We start from the raw sequence: 12,432 nt of genomic DNA on the forward strand, positions 1-12,432 counted from the left end.
ATCTGCTTAATGAATTCTCCTATTTGCTCTTTGGCATATGAAATTATTCTCTAATAACTGATACAAGTATTTTTTTAAACCAAAGAGTCCAGAGGGGAAGCAGAACCAAGTACAGCTGGGAGAGGGAATGGGTAATATCTGCACAATTCAGTAGCTGCAAATTAGAGCTTAGTAATGCTGAATATTGAATATGTAGCTTTTCCTACTGATGCACTTTTGCTTTTATGAACCACTTTGAAGGTGAACCTGATTTTTTAATGCAAGTAATTAGTAGCATCTGCTTTTTTATTCATTAAAAAATGGTACTACCTACCATCTTACACATTGCACTGGGTGATATTGGTAAGGTAACATTTCTAGGGCTGCCGATTATTGCTTCAAGTGGGTTTAGAGTACCATCTAATAACGGGTTTTTTGGTGCAATTTTTTATTTTTTATTATTTATTTATTTTTATTTTTATTTATTTATTTATTTATTTATTTGAGATGGAGTCTTGCTCTGTCACCCAGGCTGGAGTGCAGTGGCGCAATCTCGGCTCACTGCAACCTCCGCCTCCCCGGTTCACACCGTTCTCCTGCCTCAGCCTCCCGAGTAGCTGGGACTACAGGTGCCCGCCACCACGCCCAGCCATTTTTTTGTATTTTTAGTAGAGACGGGGTTTCACCGTGTTAGCCAGGATGGTTTCGATCTCCTTACCTCGTGATCCGCCCACCTCGGCCTCCCAAAGTGTTGGGATTACCAGCGTGAGCCACCACACCCGGCCGCAAATTTTTAAAACTAAAACAGAAAGCTTCAGTTGGATCCTATCATTGAATATCTAAAAGACAACAATGTTTTATTTAGCTGTCATTAGCATATGTATTCTGTGGCCTATGACTGAAAAAGACCTCTACATTGCAAGAGCGATGGAAAAACTGTATTCTTGGATTGGTAGTTCCAAGAACTCTCATGCAGGGGTCACACACTCAGAGAGTGAATGGAGATTGTGTTATCTGTGGGCAACCAAAAATATCTGTGGGTCCTACAAACATACAGCGATTCTGTATTCTGCTTCTAGAGGGACTTGAGTTACGCAACAGAAAGGGGAAGAAAAGCAAATGGAAGCAAGGTAAGAGGCAAACTGTTATCACTTATGAAACTCTCAGAACTTGAGGGTAAATTCGCTGAATGTAAATGAACATACAAACAGTAACAGAAAAAAGGGTGTTCATCAGGGAAATTGGTGTGAGTAGTGTTGCAGTTTGAATTGTATCAATGAATAAGATATGTTGAGGTTCCCCATACCTGTGAATGCAACCTTATTTGGAAATAGGATCTTTGCAGATGTAATCAAATTGAATTAAGATTATGGGGAGGAGGAGGCCCTAATCTATTATCACTGGTGTCCTTTTAAAAACAGGAAAATATCATGTGAAGACAGGATATGCAGGGATAATGCCACGTGATGACAGACCCAGAGATTCCAGTGATGCAGCTGTCAGCCAAGAAACTGTAAGTGCTGACAACTACCATCAGAAGCTAGGAAGAGGCAAAGAAGGAGTCTTCTCTGCAGGTTTCTGGGGGAGCAGGCAGGGGATGCGTGACCCCTGCTGACACCTTGATTTTGGACTTCTAGCCTCCAGAACTGTGAGACAATAATTTTTTGTTTTTCTAAGGCTCCCACTTTGTGCTATTTTGTGCAATAGCCCTAAGACACTAATACAAGTAGCAATAACAAAAAGGAAACAAGTGGAAGAGACAATGACATTTTTTAGACTGCCTAAGCAAACTTAGTCATAATTTTGAACTACCCTGAGTTCTTGTCAGAAGGGTGTTATTGGGCTCCAGATGAAATAATTACTTGTACTTTCTGGTTGATCCAGACTACACTGCAATCTTTGAAACTAGGAAGGAAGCAAATCATGTTTTCATGTACTTTAAATTGTGTTTCTCCATTTATTAACATATATTTTTGAAAGCCTGCAAACATGCTGATCTCTAGAATTTAAAGGTTAAGCCCAGCACTGTCTCTCAGGAGAGAGCATGTGCCTGACTGTAATGAATTTTATTAATTGATATATGAAAAAGCACATTCAAGATAGATGGTGGAGGCAGACAGAAAGCAGGACAGAGTATTTATTTTGGAATTACACAGACCTTGGCTCCAATTCATGCTCATCAAATTACTAGTTCTATATCGTGGCATGAATAATTTAGCTTTTTAATTCTCTGTCTTCACTTATAAAATAGGCTACTCCAAGTTCTGCCCCTTGGAAACATCCCCTGTGAAACGTCAGATTGCTTTTTCCTTGTCAGGTTGATCTAGGAGTCTATATTCTGAGATAACTGAGTTACAGGTTGGAGAGAGCCTGTATTTTTGTGTTGCAAAACGGAGAAGACCCTTCACTGACGTGCATTAGGCCCTGCATCAACAATAATTTTGTTGGTGTGTGTGTCACATCACTGAGATTTCAGGGTATATTGCAGCACCTAACATGAATTACCCTGACAATGATAATAGCCTCTTTATAATTCCTGCTCTTTGCCCTTGTGTCCAACATGTAACTTTCCCATCCAACAGCTGCAAAGCTACAAAACTATCTTCAATTTGATAGTGATTGCAACCCAGCCAGCAAACCGTATGGTAAGGTAGAAGTAAATGGGTACCTGTATATATCTCCACTCTATCTTTTCACTAGTAGAAAATAATCTAGTCTTTCAATGGCCCACATCAGAAGATTTTTTATCCAACAGTACATTAATTCCTAAGTCTTAATTGCAAGATTTTAACAACATGGATAGATCATGAGTAGTAAATAGGCATAAAGCACAATATATAAATAAGAATTAAATTATTATAGCTTTTGAGAACCCTGAAGCTATTAAAATATAATTTTTTAAAAATGAGAATGAAACAAGAATATGATTTCACAGGCATAATTCAAAATAGTCTAAGTACTTATTTACTACGTGCAATTAGTTGTAAATACAAATTGAAGGGAGACATGGGAGGGCTAAAGTAAAGTAAAATTAGACTTATGAAGCTTTTCCTAATGCATAAAAATGTCTAGTCACTTAGTTCATTACAATTTTTATAAATCTAGGCTAAACAGGAAAATGAGATCCACTGGAAATAATTCAGAAGGTAAAACTAAATTAAAATAAAAGCTTATGCTAATGACACTTAACAAGGAGATTAAATCATTGTATAAAAGGAGATCCAGCCAAGAAAACAGAAATTCACAGAGAAATTATTTAATACTGGTACGTTTCCCAGAGAATCTGCAGATGAATCAGCAGTTGACCAATGTGACTTTTCGTGAACTCTTTAGGGGAATGAGACCCAATTTTATTGACTACTGGCACTTTGTCAATGCTTTTTTAAGATTTCCAGCAATTCTATGAATTATACATTATTTTAACATCTTTCTGGTGAAACAACTGTGAATCAAATAAGTAACTGATATGCTCAGTTCACCAGCTAGTAAGTGAGAAAAATGGAGTTTAAATTGTCTAACTCCTTATAGTATCCCATCTATTGTACCACATGGCATAGGTAAGGGGGAAAACTTCCCCTACCTCTTGGTTTTCATAATAATATGAACAATTAATTTCACAGCATAATCAATTAGTAGCACTCTCCTAGGCAATAATATTGTATCCTTACAAACACAAAGTTCACAAGAAATGAGATTTTTTGTATATATATTTTTTGTATATATATATTTTTTGTATTTTTTATATATATATATAAGGAAAACCCCAAATTTTGTTTTTCATGTTCACATCTGTACTATCAGTCTTAGAAATTACAAAATTCTGTTTTCCCAACTGACATTTTCAGATTTTATATTTTACTGGTCTCTTTTCACAACTTGAAGTTGCTAATATCTTCTAAAGGAATAACTGGAGAAATTATATTAGTTGTCTGAAATTTCATTTGTTCTTAAGGCATTTTTAAGAAAGATTATTTATTCAGCATCCTGACAAGAGAAGATGCTTTGTCAAAGAGAACAAGGAATTTGGAAACCAGAGGCTTATCTACAGGGCATTAAATTAATCCCTTTACCATTATGTAATGGCCTTCTTTATCTCTTTTGATCTTTGTTGGTTTAAAATCTGTTTTATCAGAGACTAGGATTGCAACGCCTGCCTTTTTTTGGTTTTCCATTTGCTTGGTAGATCTTCCTCCATCCCTTTATTTTGAGCCTATGTATGTCTCTGCATGTGAGATGGGTCTCCTGAATACAGCACACTGATGGGTCTTGACTCTTAATCCAATTTGCCAGTCTCTGTCTTTTAATTGGAGCATTTAGCCCATTTACATTTAAGATTAATATTGTTATGTGTGAACTTCATCCTGTCATTATGATGTTAGCTGATTATTTTGCTCATTATTTGATGGAGTTTCTTCTTAGCATCAATGGTGTTTACATTTTGGCATGTTTTTGCAGTAGCTGGTACCGGTTGTTCCTTTCCATGTTTAGTGTCTCCTTCAGGAGTTCTTGTAGGGCAGGCCTGGTGGTGAGAAAATCTCTCAACATTTGCTTGTCTGTAAGGATTTTATTTCTCCTTCACTTATGAAACTTAGTTTGGCTGGATATGAAATTCTGGGTTAAAAATTCTTTTCTTTAAGAATGTTGAATATTGGCCCCCACTCTCTTCTGGCTCCTGGAGTTTCTGCCGAGAGATCCACTGTTAGTCTGATGGGCTTCCTTTGTGGATAACCCGACCTTTCTCTCTGGTTGCCCTTAACATTTTTTTCCTTCATTTCAACTTTGGTGAATCTGACAATTACGTGTCTTGGAGTTCCTTTTCTCGAGGAGTATCTTTGTGGTGTTCTCTGTATTTCCTGAATTTGAATGTTGGCCTGCCTTGCTAGGTTGGGGAAGGTTTCCTGGATAATATCCTGCAGAGTGTTTTCCAACTTGGTTCCATTCTCCCGGTCACTTTCAGGTACACCAATCAGATGCGATGCAAGGCTGGTTCAACATACGCAAATCAATAAATGTAATCCAGCATATAAACAGAACCAAAGACAAAAACCACATGATTTTCTCAACAGATGCAGAAAAGGCCTTTGACAAAATTCAACAGCCCTTCATGCTAAAAACTCTCAATAAATTCGGTATTGATGGAACTTATCTCAAAATAATAAGAGCTATTTGTGACAAACCCACAGCCAATATCATACTGAATGGGCAAAAACTGGAAGCATTCTCTTTGAAAACTGGCACAAGACAGGGATGCCTTCTCTCATCACTCCTATTCAACATAGTGTTGGAAGTTCTGGCCAGGGCAATCAGGCAGGAGAAAGAAATAAAGGGTATTCAATTAGGAAAAGAGGAAGTCCTATTGTACCTGTTTGCGGATGACATGATTGTATGTTTAGAAAACCCCATCATCTCAGCCCAAAATCTCCTTAAGTTGATAAGCAACTTCAGCAAAGCCTCAGGATACAAAATCAATGTGCAAAAATCACTAGCATTCTTATACACCAATCACAGAGAGCCAAATCATGAGTGAACTTCCATTCACAATTGCTTCAAAGAGAATAAAATACCTAGGAATCCAACTTGCAAGGGATGTGAAGGACTTCTTCAAGGAGAATTACAAACCACTGCTCAGTGAAATAAAAGAGGACACAAACAAATGGAAGAACATTCCATGCTCATGGATAGGAAGAATCAATATCGTGAAAATGGCCATACTGCCCAAGGTAATTTATAGATTCAAGGCCATCCCCATTAAGCTACCAATGACTTTCTTCACAGAATTGGAAAAAACTACTTTCAAGTTCATATGGAACCAAAATGAGCCCACATTGCTAAGACAGTCCTAAGCCAAAAGAATAAAGCTGGAGGCATCACACTACCTGACTTCAAGCTATACTACAAGGCTACAGTAACCAAAACAGCATGGTACTGGTACTAAAACAGAGATATAGATCAATGGAACAGAACATAGCCCTCAGAAATAATACTACACATCTACAACCATCTGATCTTTGACTAACCTGACAAAAACAAGCAATGGGGAAAGGATTCCCTATTTAATAAATACTGGGAAAACTGGCTAGCCATAAGTAGAAAGCTGAAACTGGATCCCTTCCTTGCTCCTTACACAAAAATTAATTCAAAATGGATTGGAGACTTAAAGGTTAGACCTAAAACCATAAAAACCCTAGAAGAAAACCTAGGTAATACCATTCAGGACATAAGCATGGGCAAGAGCTTCATGTCTAAAACACCAAAAACAATGGCAACAAAATCCAAAATTGACAAATGGGATCTAATTAAACTAAAGAGCTTCTGCACAGCAAAAGAAACTACCATCAGAGTGAACAGGCAACTTATAGAACAGGAGAAAATGTTTGCAGTCTACTCATCTGAGAAAGGGTTAATATCCAGAGCCTACAAAGAACTCAAACAAATTTACAAGAAAAAAATAAACAACCCCATCAAAAAGTGGGCAAAGGATATGAATAGACATTTCTCAAAAGAAGACATGCATACAGTCAATAGACACATGAAAAAATGCTCATCATCACTGGCCATCAGAGAAATGCAAATCAAAACCACAATGAGATACCATCTCACACCAGTTAGAATGGCAATCATTAAAAAATCAGGAAACAACAGGCGCTGGAGAGGATGTGGAGAAATAGGAACACTTTTACACTGTTGGTGGGACTGCAAACTAGTTCAACCATTGTGGAAGACGGTGTGGCGATTCCTCAAGGATCTAGAACTAGAAATACCATTTGACCCAGCCATACAATTATTGGGTATATGCCCAAAGAATTATAAATCATGCTGCTATAGTGACACATGCACACATATGTTTATTGCGGCACTACTCACAATAGCAAAGACTTGGAACCAACCCAAATGTCCATCAGTGACAGACTGGGATTAAGAAAATGTGGCACATATACACCATGGAATACTATGCAGCCATAAAAAAGGATGAGTTCATGTCCTTTGTAGGGACATGGATGCAGCTGGAAACCATCATTCTCAGCAAACTATCACAAGAACAGAAAACCAAACACTGCATGTTCTCACTCATAGGTGGGAACTGAACAATGAGATCACTTGGACACAGGAAGGGGAACATCACACACTGAGGCCTGTTGTGGGGTCGGGAGAGGGGGGAGGGATAGCATTAGGAGATATACCTAATGTAAATGACGAGTTAATGGGTGCAGCACACCAACATGGCACATGTATGCATATGTAACAAACCTGCACATTGTGCACATGTACCCTAAAACATAAAGTATAATAAAAAAAAATTAATCCCAGGCTTCACCAATAACCTGATAAGTCCACAGAAATGCTCAGGGCTTTTGTGATGAACTGTCAACCTTTAGGCAAAATCTCTGTTCTTTCCAGAAGTTGTCTGCCAACCACAGGGTGTATAAGGGCTGCTCTTTCTTTTGAGCTATTTTGTGGCGCTTTTCCCTGCACAAGAAGAAAGTTGTGAAAGCTTCACAGTTATATAAATCTCTTAGTCAATTCCCTTTTCTCTTTCTTCAATTACTACTGATATCGCTTGACTGAAGATCTCAGGAATCATATTTCCATATGTATTTAAATTATTGGAACACAGTAAAGCCATTGATATGAAAGGAGCCACCTTCTTCATTTCATTTCATAGGGAAATGAAAAATGTGTAACAATAATTACATTTAGTTTTATAAAATACCTGGCTATTTAGGAATGTGCTTCCAACACCTACTCTAAAGTACTCTTTTAACTATGTCACAATCCCATATTAAGAATTTCGGTCAAACAACTCTAATTAAATGTAACATTAAAAAAAATAAATTTTGTTGTCATTGCTGTTGTTGCCAGATGAATCTTTCTGTTGCTGTATTATATTCTTTGACCTAAGTTTTTCATTGAATTATTGAATTTTATTGTAATGACTCTGCAGTTTGGATTTCCTCCTTTTTTTCATTTTTACTCTCCTCTTTTACCCTTCGCTAATCTCTTTGGCTCCCTTATGATTACTTACACTTTTTAAAATTTACATTGTGTTCAAAGGTTTTTAAACATTGTTTATGAGTACAATGCAAAACAAATACGGCATTAATTCAAAATGCATGCTTCTATTTCTCCAGTAGATTTGATCTTTGGTATAGGCAAATATCTTTTAAGGTGTTATAATATTTTTTAGGGGGAAGCATGGGCAGGAATGATAGCAAAAAAAGAAAAAAAAAGGTTTTTATTTCTTGTTACATGTCTCACTTCAAAAAGTTTAAAGTTTAAAGCAGCAACATTGAAACATATTTGCAAAAGCTATAAAAATACATAACAGAACTATAACTCACATCTTTTAAAAATAAGTAACTTTTATTCTAACAAGCAGATCTGAAACCTGCAATTCAAAAGTAGTGTGGGTATGTTTTATTCATTTTCCAAATGGCTGTTTTGATGAATTATAGATGTCAGTTTCCTCAAATGCACTAAAGAAACTTCTCACAGGAGTCTTTCAACTGAGACATACACACACACTCTCTCAATAGTTGCCAGTGGACTTGCACACAAATCTAATGGAATGGTGCTTTTGCCCTACGCCTTTGCAGTCAACTCCACCTGGCCAGAATAAAGTGTCAGTGTTACAGCCTTGAGTCTCAAAGGCACGGAAAATCACAAATTGGATCATTTGCAAGTTTGATCTCTCAATAAAATGTGTTTTGATGCAACCATACTGTAAAGGGCTCAAATTATATTTCTCCCCATTTTCTAATTAAGTAATTCCTGAATAAGCGAAACTCCTAGACCACAGACATATACAAGAGTTCACCCTATTTTTAGGACCCCTATCCAATGAAACAGAAAAATGCTCCTTCTTGAATTTTTCAGCACTCCTTGTTTTCATAAACTATTAGTGCAATGTTGTAAAAACAGGTTTAATGACCAGGCAAGAACAGCAACAACTATTAGTTCTGTTACTTGCTTATGATGACTAAAAATGTTTCATAGCAATCAAATTTCTTGCCTGAGTCTGAGAAATGCTCATGAATGCAGAGTCAACACCTTTAGGGTAACTACTCACAAGAACTTGAACTGAACTACAATATTGATGGGTGTAGGCTGGAATAAACGGAGTAGTTACCACTGGCAGCCAAACTGCTATAGGCTCAGGGAGAATTTCATTATGATTGAAGTAGAAAGGGAAAAGTCTAAGTTACAGATGGAGAGCTGAGTATCAAATATAAATTATGAATACAACAATAAATGGCAAGAATAGCCAAGAAGGTCACAAGCCAATAAGTTAAAGAACTGGTTAGGGACTGAATAAAAGTTGAATGTGGCACAAACCTGTAGGCCACATATATGTAATTTTGTGGTATAAGAGTGAGTCTGCATGCCTAAAGAGTTCAGTACCAAGGCAGATGGTCCCTCACAATCATTAAAATAGCCCAAGGATTCTTCCCATTGACAAGCACATGGGACCCTGGCACAGCTTTTCTTAGTGTCTTCTCTCCTTGTTGCCACCAAATGTTTAGTCATTGTATATGCAACTAATGATGCTAGAAATGTTCTACGAAAAATAAAGAGAAAAGAACAATATCCCATTTGTAGAATGTTCCACTATTTCTATTACGCATTCTATTTCTATCTCTCATTATTTTTCAGAACTAGTGAGTTCTGGAAACCCGTTTATCCAGCTGAAACTTCTACAACATTATCTAGCTGCTTCATAACCCCCCTTCAGTTGTGCTCTATAATCTCACTGAGTCTCCTCATTTGAAAAATAGGAATTATACCACCTTCTACAAAGAAAAGAGCTCATTTGAGTGGCTGGTGTGTGACAAAATCTCAAAAACATGAATTATTTTGTCCTCTTTTTATGTGGTAATTAATAGGAAACATAAAATTAGACAGAGAGTTAAAAAATTGATAGGGAGAATACAGAAAATGTCAAGGATATTGAAAATGCCAGATAATAAGAATGCATGTGTTAAAAGAAATAGAATTAAAGAGAAAAGGAATATAAAATTATTACAAAGAAAATGTAGAAACTGAAGAGAAATATACAGGAAAACAGATTGGTAAAGAAATCAGTAAATGGGAAAAGGAGAGGCAAAGAAAAGCAAAGTAAGAGAAATGCAAAACAAAATGCTCTGTTTTATATAAGGGAGCCTTTGCAGAACAGATTTGATCTACTGTATAATCTCTACTAGTTAGATCAAATCCACCTACAAATACATTCTTTTACACTGCAGAAATAAGGTATCTGACAAATCTGTGGAATTAGAAGGGATAAAGGAAAAGAAAACAGAACAAAAATGGGGGGAAGGGGTATTTAGAAATGAACTTTATGATGAAAGTAAATTCTGAAGTTCATGAGCATCACAGCTTCCGGGAAGTTCAAGGAGATGCTTTGTAGATTTGTTTAAGTTCTAAAATCTTTGCAACAATTCTCAAATGGTTGTAAGTATCCAGAAGGAAGTTTTAACAGAGTTTTCAGATATTCGGTTCTATGGTCTAGTCTCAAAAGTATGTGCTCCATTCTGTTCCATCCTTAATGAAAAATAAACAACCCAACACTGTGTCAACATATCTCTGGCACTGACTGCTTCCGTTTTCTTTTAGCAGTGCATGAATAATGAACTTCAAATACGTATTGCTTTCCATATCACAGCTCAGCAACATGCAAACTTCTGGAGCATTTAAAAAGGATTAAATAGTTTTCCCAAGCCCCGAGAAGCAAAACTAATAGGTATTAGTTTAATACTTTTTGATTTTAAATAAATATGATAACAAAGAGATGGTGAATATAAAGGAAAAAGGATTTGTTCAGGACACTTAATAATAGTTGTCATTAACTAAGCTCTTATGTGCCATGCATCTCCAAAAGTGCTTTACATTCATCACTTAATTTAATACAATAAACCCACAAGAAAGTACTGCTAATCTGCTAATATTTCCTTTTTTTTTTTTTTTTTTTTTGAGACGGAGTTTTGTTCTTGTTGCCCAGGCTGGAGTGCAATGGCGCAATTTGGGCTCACCATGACATCCGCCTCCCAGGTTCAAGTGATTCTCCTGCCTCAGCCTCCCGAGTAGCTGGGATTACAGGCATGCACCACCACCCCTGGCTAATTTTGTATTTTCAGTAGGGACAGGGTTTCACCATGTTGGTCAGGCTGGTCTCGAACTCCCAACCTCAGGTGATCCACCCGCCTCGACCTCCCAAAGTGCTGAGATTACAGGCATGAGCCACCGCCCCCAGTTAATATTTCCATTTGATAGTGATAACTTGCTCCGTGACTTGGTTCGTCTGTGATTGAGTTGAGGTTTTGACCAAGGTTTGTCCAACTCTGTCAGACTATAATTGGAGCCACTATTCTTACAGAAAGAGATGAACTCCTCTAAAAAAATTCACCTCAGAGTCCTAGAAAAGTGGAGCTGTAACAGTTTTCCAGGAAATTGGATTCTCTGGTTTAAATTTTTGCTCTGATTAGTACAAATCTCCAATCTAAACTGAGGACTGATATTCAGCTACTTTGACCAAAATACTGTCATTTTTTTTTTTCGTATTTATTGGTCAAGGGAAATTTTGTACAAATGGAAACTGCAAGTTACCTGCATAATGACTTTGAATGGCAGGAGCCATATAGGCAGATAGTGAAGATGACGGCTGAAAAAGTGATCATATGGAGTGGACTCTGCCTGTAGTTGCTGAGCACAATGAGGCAGCCATGATGACCCTGGGGTGAGAAGAAGAAATATGTAGTAAAATAATTTGCCTTTTGGTTCTTATATTTTCAAGATTAACAAGCAAACCTCATAATTACAATATGCATGCTCTAAAAATTGTGTCTTCCATGGGTGCCACATAAATTTTAGCTATTTCAAATGTTGGTTATAACAGCTCAAACTGACTAAAATAATTTCCCAGGCCTAGGGTGGTGGTGGGGGTAGGGGCAAGCAAGAGAGAAAGAGAGAGAGAAACTCCAATCATTCTTTACGTAGATAGAGAATTACAAATAGCTCTCTAATTTCAAATGGTGCATTGTCAACAGATGCTTCTTCATTTCTTGTTCTGAGTTTGGTCTCAACCTTAAATCTTTTTTGTTTTGTTTTAACTTTAAGTTCAGGGGTACATGTACATGTTTGCTACAAAGGTTACATGTGTCACAGGGGCTTGTTGTACAGATTATTTGATCACCCAGGGGTTAAACCTAGTAGCCATTAGTTATTTTTCCTGATCCTCTCCCTCCTCCCACCCTCCACCTTCAAGTAGGCACCAGTGTCTGTTATTCCCCTCTGTGTCCATGTGTTCTCATCATTTAGCTCCCACTTATAAGGAGAATATACAGTATTTGGTTTTCTGTTCCTGTGTTAGTTTGCTAAGGATAATGGCCTCCAGCTCCACTGACGTCTCTGCAAAGGACATTATCTCATTCTTTTTTATGGTTGCATAGTATTCCATAA

This window comes from Mandrillus leucophaeus, unplaced genomic scaffold (genome assembly GCF_000951045.1).
Source record: "Mandrillus leucophaeus isolate KB7577 unplaced genomic scaffold, Mleu.le_1.0 Scaffold1340, whole genome shotgun sequence".
Lineage (NCBI taxonomy): Eukaryota > Metazoa > Chordata > Mammalia > Primates > Cercopithecidae > Mandrillus > Mandrillus leucophaeus.